Source organism: Egretta garzetta, unplaced genomic scaffold (genome assembly GCF_000687185.1).
Source record: "Egretta garzetta isolate BGI_Z169 unplaced genomic scaffold, ASM68718v1 scaffold151, whole genome shotgun sequence".
Lineage (NCBI taxonomy): Eukaryota > Metazoa > Chordata > Aves > Pelecaniformes > Ardeidae > Egretta > Egretta garzetta.
The window spans coordinates 1,016,201-1,026,832 of NW_009258615.1; positions in this window are offsets into that span (position 1 = coordinate 1,016,201).

Here is a 10,632-nt window from a genome sequence, read left to right on the forward strand (position 1 = left end):
CGTGTGGGGACCCCGGTGCAAGGACACAGCCCCCGTGCCCTGTCCCAGTATCCAGCGACAAACCAGGGCGCGGGCTGGGAAAGCGGGAGCGGAGCCTGTCAGGCTGCGGCGGGAGGTGGTGGCTTCTTGCAGTCACCTGAGATGTCATTCTTCCCAGGTGCGAGGACACTCGCTCACAGAGGTACTGCGCATCGCCGCGGGAGGACGCGTACCTGCTTCTTGGGCGTCTTCCGAAAGCATCAGGGGAAGGTGTGGAAGGCAGCGCACGCGTACGTCAAGGAGTCAGCAAAACCTTAAAAGAGCCCTTGTACAGCGCACGCACCATGTAACAGTCACCTGAGATGTCATTCTTCCCAGGTGCGAGGACACTCGCTCACAGAGGTACTGCGCATCGCCGCGGGAGGACGCGTACCTGCTTCTTGGGCGTCTTCCGAAAGCATCAGGGGAAGGTGTGGAAGGCAGCGCACGCGTACGTCAAGGAGTCAGCAAAACCTTAAAAGAGCCCTTGTACAGCGCACGCACCATGTAATGTTGGATAACCCCCCACCCTAGATGGTCCCCGAGTGGGAGTAGCTCACACTGGGAAAAGGAAATGTTACAACCTTCCCTTTGGGGTAGGATTTGCCTGCTCTGGGTAATGAACCTGTGCCGTGGCCCCTGTGTGCGGGCTCTCGGGCACTCCCCGAGCCAGGCTTGCTCAGGAGGGGGCCCCGCTTCTGCCCCGGCTCCTGCCGCCCTGTGCCCTTCCCAGCTCCGAGGCAGGCCAAATAGTTCCATGGCCCAGGGCCACACCATGCTGTAGCCCTCTTGGCAGCACTTCCCAAAGCCTGCATGGGGTTAACACCTTTGCCATACCTGATCAGAGGTGGTATTTTTTTCCCCAGACAGAAGCTGTCTCCCCAAACTTGTCTCTGCCTCCCGGTATACATACAGAGATGCAAATCCTCGCAGAGTCTCCTGCTGGGTCTCCCAGGGGCTTATGCGGAAGACGGCAATGGTGCAAACAGTGCTTCCTCCTACAAGGAATTCCCATCCCTGTGACTCTGTTGTTGATGGGGAAGGTTTGGTTCATGGTTTTTGCCTTGGCTGTGCTCCTCCCTGGCTGTGCAGCAAAGGCGCATAAGTGTGTCCTGGGCAACTCGCTGCTTTTGCAGGAAGGTCTCAGGTCGTTTGCTTTTGAAGAGGTTTTGACTCTATTTCTTAAATAATAACAATCTATTGCTGAGTAAATGTAATGGTATCTACGAAGTAGGTGACAGCTGTGCATCTTTCAGGACACGCTCCGAGCAGGATTCCTCCACGCGCTTTGGGCGGGATCTCACATAAGTAACTGCTGCAAGACTTAGCCTTCAAATCGCTTTTTACAGTTGACGTCAGGCTCCTGTGCTGCTGCTGAGCTGTCAAATGTTAAGATGCTTATGGACATCTGTGAGAGGATATACCACCTACAATTAACAGAAAAATCTGAATGATTTTTGGAATTCAGTGGGATAATAAACCTGGAGAACGTGCGGCTGTAATCCTGACAATGAGAAGTTTATTCTTACTGACCTGACAACCTCTTAGCAAATGAGCTCGGTAGGTTTTAATAGCTGGTTTGCAATCCCCTTCTCTGCTCATATTCCTCATACAGGGAGAAGCCCGTGTCCTTTCAGGCTGGGAGGCTCAAACACAAACATTCCTATAGGAGTTTACAACCAAACTGAAAGAAACGCTTGAATCTTGCTGGTTGCGTATATACAGTGACACGATTTGGCCTGGTTTTATCGCTCAGAGCTGCTGCTTTTGAGAAAACCACCCCAAATCTCCCTCTTGTTGCTTCATCTTTACAATAAAAAGTAAAGGCTTGACATGCAGAGTACCAAGCACAAAACCAAAAGTACCAACATTACGTTTCACCCCATGGCAGGTTTTTTTTCCCCCTAAATTATTCCTCCTTGCAATATCCCGAAAAGGAAAAGACGTGTGGACTATCTCATCATCATGCTCCCGAGACAGAGTGAAGGTGTATGGTTTTTGCCTTTGCTTGGTGCCGGGAGGCCACTGGCTGCACACAGAGACCTGTCCCACAACTGAATTCCAGGGAGACTGTCTTTTGAAACAAATCTTCTCTTTGACTCTTTCCTTATTTTTATGCTAGGTCTCCTACTACCCCAGTAAATGGCTACATATTCCTCATCTCCAGACGTATTTGTCTGTAGAACACAAATATGACCTGGACAAGATTAATTTGATTTACTAATAAAAAGCAAACCAGCGTAGCCAAATGGCCAGATGCATCTCGTGGTCATTAATTAAAGCTTTTGAATTTTTCTGTGAAATAAATATTGTGATATTTAGCCCCTGTGTTTAGATTTTTTTTCTGTTTTAAGCAATTTTAAAAGGAGGGGGCAGTCTATTTATTTGCACTCTTTGATAGAAAAATTGAAGTAGAAACAGATTGAATGACATATATGTGTGTGTCACTGTCCTGGTTTTGGATGGGATAGAGTTAATTTTCTTCCCAGTAGCTGGCATAGTGCTGTGTTTTGGCTTTAGTAGGAGAATAATGTTGATAACAGCCTGATGCTTTAGTTGTTGCTGAGCAGTGCTTACACCAGTCAAGGACTTTTTCAGTTTCCCATGCTCTGCTGGGTGCACAAGAAGCTGGGAGGGGGCATAGCCAGGACAGCTGACCCCAGCTGACCAGAGGGATGTTCCACACCATATGACATCATGCTCAGTATATAAACTGGGGGAAGAAGGAAAGAGGGACATTCGGAGTGATGGCGTTTGTCTTCCCAAGTAGCTGTTACACATGATGGAGCCCTGCTTTCCTGGAGATGGCTGAACAACCTGCGTGCCCATGGGAAGGAGTGAATGAATTCCTTGCTTTTTTTTGCTTGTGGGCATGGCTTTTGCTTTCCCTATTAACCTGCCTTTATCTCAACCCACAAGTTTTCTCGCTTTTACTCTTCTAATTCCCTCCTCCATCCCATTGAGGGGGGAGTGAGTGAGCAGCTGTGTGGGGCTTAGTTGCTGGCTGGGGTTAAACCACAACAATAGTTCTACAGGTAATTTTTTTCTATATGACCTTACATGTTATAAAGTGCTTCCCAGGAAAGGGACAAGAAGGATTCAAAGTAGAATTTGAAGGACGGAATTAAAAGAAGAATATCTTCCATGCCACTCCTCATGAAGGTTGCTTGTAGCTTTCAGGGTGAGCTTGGGACCTCACAGGACTAAACCCTAAAAATTAACATAAATAAGAGCAATGAAAGACTTTTGAACTCTAGGACTACTATTAAGTTGGATTTAATTTTAATAAGATGGAAAGTTAATAAGAGAAGCATAGTGGTTTTATTTACCAGCATGTGCCTCTACTGCTTGACTGCAGAACAGCCACCACATATCCCATCAGAATGCCACCAGCCTTTTTGCCTCAAATCCTCGTTAGCCATGCCAGTTTTTTATGTGTTTATTATTCTTATCATGGATGAGTACTTACGTCTGTTCTGAATTTGTTCTCCTTTAATTTCCATTTATGTTCCTCTTGTCCTACCTTCTTGTGCTGGTCTGAAAATAGCAGCTCATGTTGACATTATCTGTTCCATTTAAAATTTTAAATACTTCAATTAAATCACCTCTTAAGTGATTTTTCTTTCTAGACTTCATAGATTTAGATGTTCAGCTTGTCCTCAGAATCGCTGCTTGGGGATGGGCTGGGCATCGGTCAGTGGGTGGTGAGCGGTTGCATCGCTTGTTTTTTCTGTTTTTTTTTTTCTTTTTTTTGTTTGTTTGTTTATTGTTGCTGTTTTCCTTTTCACTACTACTACTATGACTATTATTATTATTATTTCATTATCATTATTATAATATTTTATTTTATTTCAGTTATTAAACCATTCTTATCTCAACCCAAGAGTTTTCTTACTTTTGCCCTTCCAATTCTCTCCCCCATCCCACCAGGGGGAGTGAGCGAGCGGCTGGGTGGGGCTGAGCTGCTGGCTGGGGTTAAACCCCGACAGCCATCCATACAGTATCTGGTCTATCTACTTGTTCTGAATTTTTCCTTATTATTTACTAGAACATTTTAATGAATATTTACTGTATTACAGTAGATGCATTTGCTGTGTGCGAGTCTCTAGGCTTTTAAGAACACTCATAGCACAGATCAATCATTTGATGTTTATTTGGTACAACATCATATGAAGTCCAGGATTCCTTTACCATTGCTCCTCACTCTATAAGTAAGTAATAGCCTTTCTTGCTTTTTGTTTGAAATAGTTGAGCTCACTTCTCACATACGATGGACTATCTTGGTAATTAAAGCAATGGCTGCATTGGGGTAACATTAAATATTTTTATTGTTTCTGACACTTAGGTAAATCAGGTAAGCCTGCTGGCCTCTCAGGATCCTCAGACTGTTTACATTTACTAAAGTGATTTCACATCTTTGTCTAAAAGTCACATCTTTATTGATAGCAAGTCAACAGTCATTTTATATTAATTTTTCTGTCTCTTTATTATTCATATCAGGAGTAGACACCCATCAAAGGTAATATCTGGGAGTGTTCGGGACTTATCTATTATAAATTTACACAGGTCACCGGTTGCTCAAAATTTTCAGAATCTGAGATCAAGGACTCATTTATTTCACATCCTCCTCAGACTGAAGAGGAAGCCTAAACTGTGGAGATGGGACGTGGTGTTTCTGTGGGTGTCCTGGGGTCCTGCTCAGAGAAGCAGATCTGACACAGGAGCCCCAATACTGGACTCAGGTGCCTCAAACACGATGCCTTGCAGAGATGAGAATCGTGGTACGCCCGTCCTGCTTTGGATCCAGGCCTACGTGATTAGCTTCATGTGTCTGAAGAGAAATCAGAGGTGTGAGTTCACCAGTTAATTGCACAGGGTGGTTGGTTTGGCCCCTGGGAGCGCACCCATCCCTCCGTGGAGCAGAGAGGGAAGCCGGGCAGGTGAGACAGAGCATCTCGCTCCATGGTAGCTCTGTTCTCTGAAGGGATCCCAGCGTCCCCAAGAGCTTTTTGACACTTCTGGTAAGAAACAAGGCCCCCAGCTCTACATGCTGTGTGATAGGGGGGTCCATGCCTGCAGCTGCCTCACATGGCGGCGGTGTTGGCCCTGCTGCAGTCCGTGCCAGATGACCCGTGGTGGAGCAGCCAAGCCAAGCTGTTTGAGCACAGAGACCTTGGATCCAGTGCTGGGTTTATGAAGTTAGGGCAATTAGCAGGTTCACTGTGTGAGTTGTTTCCACTGGCAATGATTTTGTGTGTGCAGTGACTGTACATTTCATCTGAATACAGCTTTTACATTAAATCACTAATTCTTTTGGCTTGCTCAGTGAGAATACAAATACTTACATGAACTTCACAAATAAATTAGTGACTCCGTTTTGTTCAGTTCATATGCAAATTTAATTGGCTGCCTGAAAATTAGCAAATGTGACACAAATTGTCTGCAGGCAATACAGATATTGTTCATATTTTCTGTGTGTATCTTAGAGAATAGAGGCTTTGAACATGTCAATTATGGATGACTGCAAATATGCACCTTGTCTTGTCCTTCTGGCACTCATTCTCTCCTCTCAGAATTCCTGTCTTCATTAGCGTTGTCTTTGCCTAGATTTAGAGATTATGAGTTATAGGTTGTCTCCTCCTGGGCATTTTTATGGTGTTGAGGGGGGCACAGCCTGAGTGGGTTCTCAGGGTATTCCTGTCATAGAAGTACCTATTTCTATACTTTATTCGCCAGACACATTTTGGGATTTACCTAACAGAGTTAAAAAATATTAAGGCAGATGACAAAGAATAAAAATGTGTAGTATGATAAGAGCAGTTTGCACCCTACTCATTCATGAGAGTAAATGAGGTGGTTGAAGAAGCCTCCGGTACTAAAGGACTTCTGCTACTTCATGGAAAACTCTTGCGATGTGAGAGGACCAGATGCAGGTAGACAAAATGTCAGTTATGAATCCCTTGGAAAACCAAGAAAGTAATTTATTTCTCCAGGAGGTTTCACAACAAAAGGATGCAGAAATCTGCCTGCGAGTGAAACGGGGAAAGCAGAGGAGTGCTGGCTGGACATTTTGATAATACTTTCAAGATGGCAAGTTGTGATTTTCCTGCACTGTGGATGAGGTTATTGCTGGCAGGGGGAATGAGAGCTTTCTGCTCTCCCTGCTTGGGAAAGAGGGTAATGCGTGATGTGGCCTTTTGGTGCTTTACAGTGTTGTCTGTATTTTATGAGAGCTAATTAAAACCCCCACGCTTTTCTCTACACACTCAGCGCTCCAGCTCCATATAGGCCTGCTGTAGACTAGGGTCTGTAGGAAGCATTGAACATGAACATGGTCTTCATCCAAAGATGCTATCGACGGCCCTTCCATATCTCTGGAGGACTTCTGATGTGGCTGTATTTCTTTCACATAACGTACACTTTGTGCAACGCCTCTGTGTCACAAAGGGACTCCTTTTGAGAAGGGTGGTGAAGGGGAATGTGCTATTTTGCATTAGATATGTTCCCTCGTCAGGAAATACAACTCGTAACGAAGCAAAGTATTATGCTTCATAGCCCCCAAAAGATGTCTGCAGTAATAGTCTTCTGCAAAATATGCAACAAAGTCCTTGCAGTCTAATCTCCTACTGTCACGATGATTGTCTGGTTGACTGACCATCCCGAACAGGAATGGTATATATGTACATTGATCAGTTGTGGTCCTGTTGATATTCCTATCTCTGATTTTGCCCAATAGTTATCACGGAGGGAACAAAAATCATCCAAAGGCAAAGGACCTTCACGTACAATAATATTTCATTCACAGGGTTTAATTTAGCTGTTTTAGTGGCTCCTGAAGAACTAACTGTAGGAAATCTCTGCAGCCATAATGTGTGTTGACCCTGAAGCCCTGAGAACTGCTGGCAGACTCCAGAGGAGCGTCAGCACCCTTGGAGAGAAGAGCTGACATCTCTGCAGCCTGGGGGGCCTATGGCAGCACCTGTCATGGAAGAACTTCCACCTTCCAACCACAAATGCCTTACTTCTTGGTTTGTCTTTGGCCAGGTGCACTACTACAGCTCCTAGAGCTACTTTCTCGTACATGGAGACTTCAGAGAAGCAGTCCTGGGCAGGTCATGTAACTGCTTTGGTAAAAGGTAGCAGCTGCCTTTATGGAGAACATATTAAATGTCAGAACACCTGCATAATGAGATGATAAGACCCCTTCAGTGAGGAGAAGACAAGACTACCAGCTGTGGAGCTGAAAAGTTGCCTGTCATCCACAAATCAATGTAATGACAGGAGTCTGTGCATTGCTTCATTTCAATAGCCATAGCCCTTTGGATGTGATATGTGGTAGTGGTATTTTTCACTAACATCTCAGTGCCGTGCTCTTGCATTTAATAAACTCCTGTTCAAAAAAGGTTGATTCTGGGCCTCATGATAAGACCAGCTTATGAAAATTTGGGATGCTATTGGGTGTAGTTAGCTTTGATGTGCATCCCTTATCATGTGCCCTAGCATCTGGGCCCCAGGTGACAGATAGAAATCCCCTGTGCATTTTCTCCAAGGTGCGGAGAGTGTTTGATGACTTCCTTCAGGAAGGGGCTTTATTTTCCTACCTGCTGGCTCAGCTGGTGTTGGATGTTGACTCTGTCCCAGTTCTTGTTTGCTGTGTCCTGGGAGCCTGAAAGGCGATTCCAGTCACACCAGAGTTAACTGCAAAAAATGAGGCATAAGGATGCTGATGAAAAGGGGATTATAATTGCTCTGATATTTTCACAGGTTCTCTTACCATCTTTACTCTCAGCAGCTAGTAAATGTAAAGGTCCCTTTTGTTCAGTACATCCATGTACTTTTGCCATCCACAAAAGTTCTTGATTGTGGGAAGAGGATTGAGAGGAGAGAAAAATGGAGCTGAAGGAAAGACTTTTGATGAAATAAAAGGAGGACACAGGCAGAGGGAGAGGTCAGGGCCTGCCTGATCCAAGAGTATGCGACAAACTGATGGGAGAAAGGAAAAGGAAAGGCGGAGAGGAAAGGAAGGGAGAACCGAGAGCTGAGAGGGAACCAGAGGGCATGGGATGGAAACAAACAGACACTGAGCAGTGAAGGACAGGTCAGATCAGAAGCAAGGATGAAGGGAATTAGAATACAAAAATGCTAAGAACAGGGGGCTGGAAAATGAGAGAAATGGGAAGGTCTGGGCAAGGAACCTGGGATGGAATGGATAGCTTCTATTAAACCTCCACATCTGACTGGTTACCCTTGAGAAAAAAATGTTAGATGCATTGTTCCTCAAGAAGTTTGACAAACACAGACCCATCTTACACGGAATTCAGTATGCATATATTGTATCTGTAAACACAACACCGGGTGGATTTAGACCTACGCATGCTATGCTGTACAGTAGATTCATGGACATAAGAGTTGAAAAAAGTTATTCCTGCCCAAACCGGTGACACCCTGCCTGTGCTGATGGGCGCAGGGCAGCAGCTGAGGGGTAGCGGGTGGTCAGGCAGGTCGGGGTGTCCCGGCAGCGGGGCCTAGGACGGACGCCTGCAGCCCCTCCTTGTCGCCCTGCCAAGCCCTCCTGGGTCTGGCCTAAACTGCCTCTGGAGCGGGGTCGTGCGTGTCCATGTGCGTGTGCACGGCGCACGCTTCGCTACCTGGCAGGCACCAGTTGCCATCTAGTGGCTATTTTGGGACTATCTGTGCGTGGAAAACAAATTTTTTTCCAACCAGCCTGCAACGCAGCAATTGCTTTTCTGGAGCAGATTTGCATGATTTGCCCCCCAAAACCATCTGAGCGACTTGTGCAGAAGCTGTCCTGGCTTCGCCTGGGATGGAGTTAATTTTCTTCACAGTAGCTGGCATAGTGCTGTGTTTTGGATTCAATACTAGAGGACTGTTGATAACACCCTGATGGTTTAGTTGTTGCTCAGCAGTGCTTACACCAGCCAAGGACTTCTCAGCTCTCAGCTCTGCCAGGGGCACAAGAAGCTGGGAGGGGGCACAGTCAGGACAGCTGACCCCAACTGGCCCAAGGGCTATTCCAGACCATAGGACATCGTGCTCAGTATATATGGGGGGAGAAGAAGAAAGATGGGGGACATTCGGAGTGATGGCGTTTGTCTTCCCAAGTCACCGTTACGCGTGATGGAGCCCTGCTGTCCTGGGGATGGCTGAGCACCTGCCTGCCCATGGGAAGGAGTGAATGAATTCCTTGGTTTGCTCTGCTTGTGTGTGCGGCCCTTGCTTTCCCTATTAAACTGTCTTTATCTCAACCCACGATTTTTCTCACTTTTACTCTTCTAGTTCTCTCCCCCATCCCACTGTGGGGGGAGTGAGCGAGCGGCTGGGTGGGGTTAAACCACTACAGAAGCGAAGGGTCCAATGCACCTAATGGAGAATGGGCTTCCCTGTCTGCAGCATGCACAGAGTTTGGCCTTGCTTTGCAATCAGGCAAGTTACTCAACTGTCTTCTAGGGCTGGATTTTGCAGGAGGAGAAGGCTGGGAATGTTTCAAACCCAGCTGAGTGCAACCTCTGCCCTGCTGGGAAAAGGCTGGCTCCCTTACCGACAGAACGGCAATGCTTCCAAGCAGTTCAGCAGCACTGGGATCTTCACCTCACGCTTGAAATAATTCTGGCTCCTAACAGATTATTGGAATATGCTGAAAGTTTTCCCATTATATTGTAGCGTATTCACCCTTGCCAGGTGCCGACCAGACCAAGACACGATATTCTAGCTGTTGAGCAAGCAGAGGGCAAATACCAGCCCAATGGATATGTTGTGCTTTGGCTCCTCACCATATCGCTCTCCTGGTCAATGAAAACTGAAGAGCTGGTGCAGATGGACTGTTTCAAGTCTGATGCCCTTGAGCGAAAACAAAAGTAATTGGAATTCTCTCCTGTTTTTAAAAGCTGCCAGTTGCTTTCCCATTCTTTCATTTTTTTACAGAAGAGTGATAAAAGCTCAGAAAATTTGAGAAAGGTGTGAAAAGAAGGAGAGGAGCGAAGGAATGAGATCTGGGAAGGATGCCCTGTATTCACCAGTGTCTTTGAACAAACCCACTACCTCAAGAAATCAAATGGACAAATCCCAAGAGAAGAATTAGGTGGACTCAGAAAAGTGAAACAAACAAAACACCATTTTATTATTTTCTCAAAAGGCAGACCTCTGTGAAGCGATGGAAGAATTTTCCTTCTCCGTCTCACAGTGCCTCAGTATAACACAGCCCCACATCCAGTTCTGTGGCAGTGTTTGCTTGTCTTTGCGTTCAGTTGTGAGGCATTATTCCATCTGGGATTATTGCCATGCGGTATATAATCATGGTAGCAAATACTACCCTATTGTACTTCAAGCATTTAGTACTTACACCCTAATCCTATTGCTGTTTTCAGAAGCAAAACTGCCCCAATTCTGAAAATACAGTAAAATTGTATGAATATCTGTTACGAAGCTGTAATGGTAGCTGGACAGTGTTTTGTTCAGGCAAGAAAAATGAAGCTAGCAGTGTGTCTGTAAGAGGAAAGCTTTGCGAATGTGTTATATGGCACAGCTGCCTTTCTCCCTTCTTGGCTACACTTGAGGCTTCTTGGGCTGTCAGCTCCAGGCTAAGGCTAATACTAT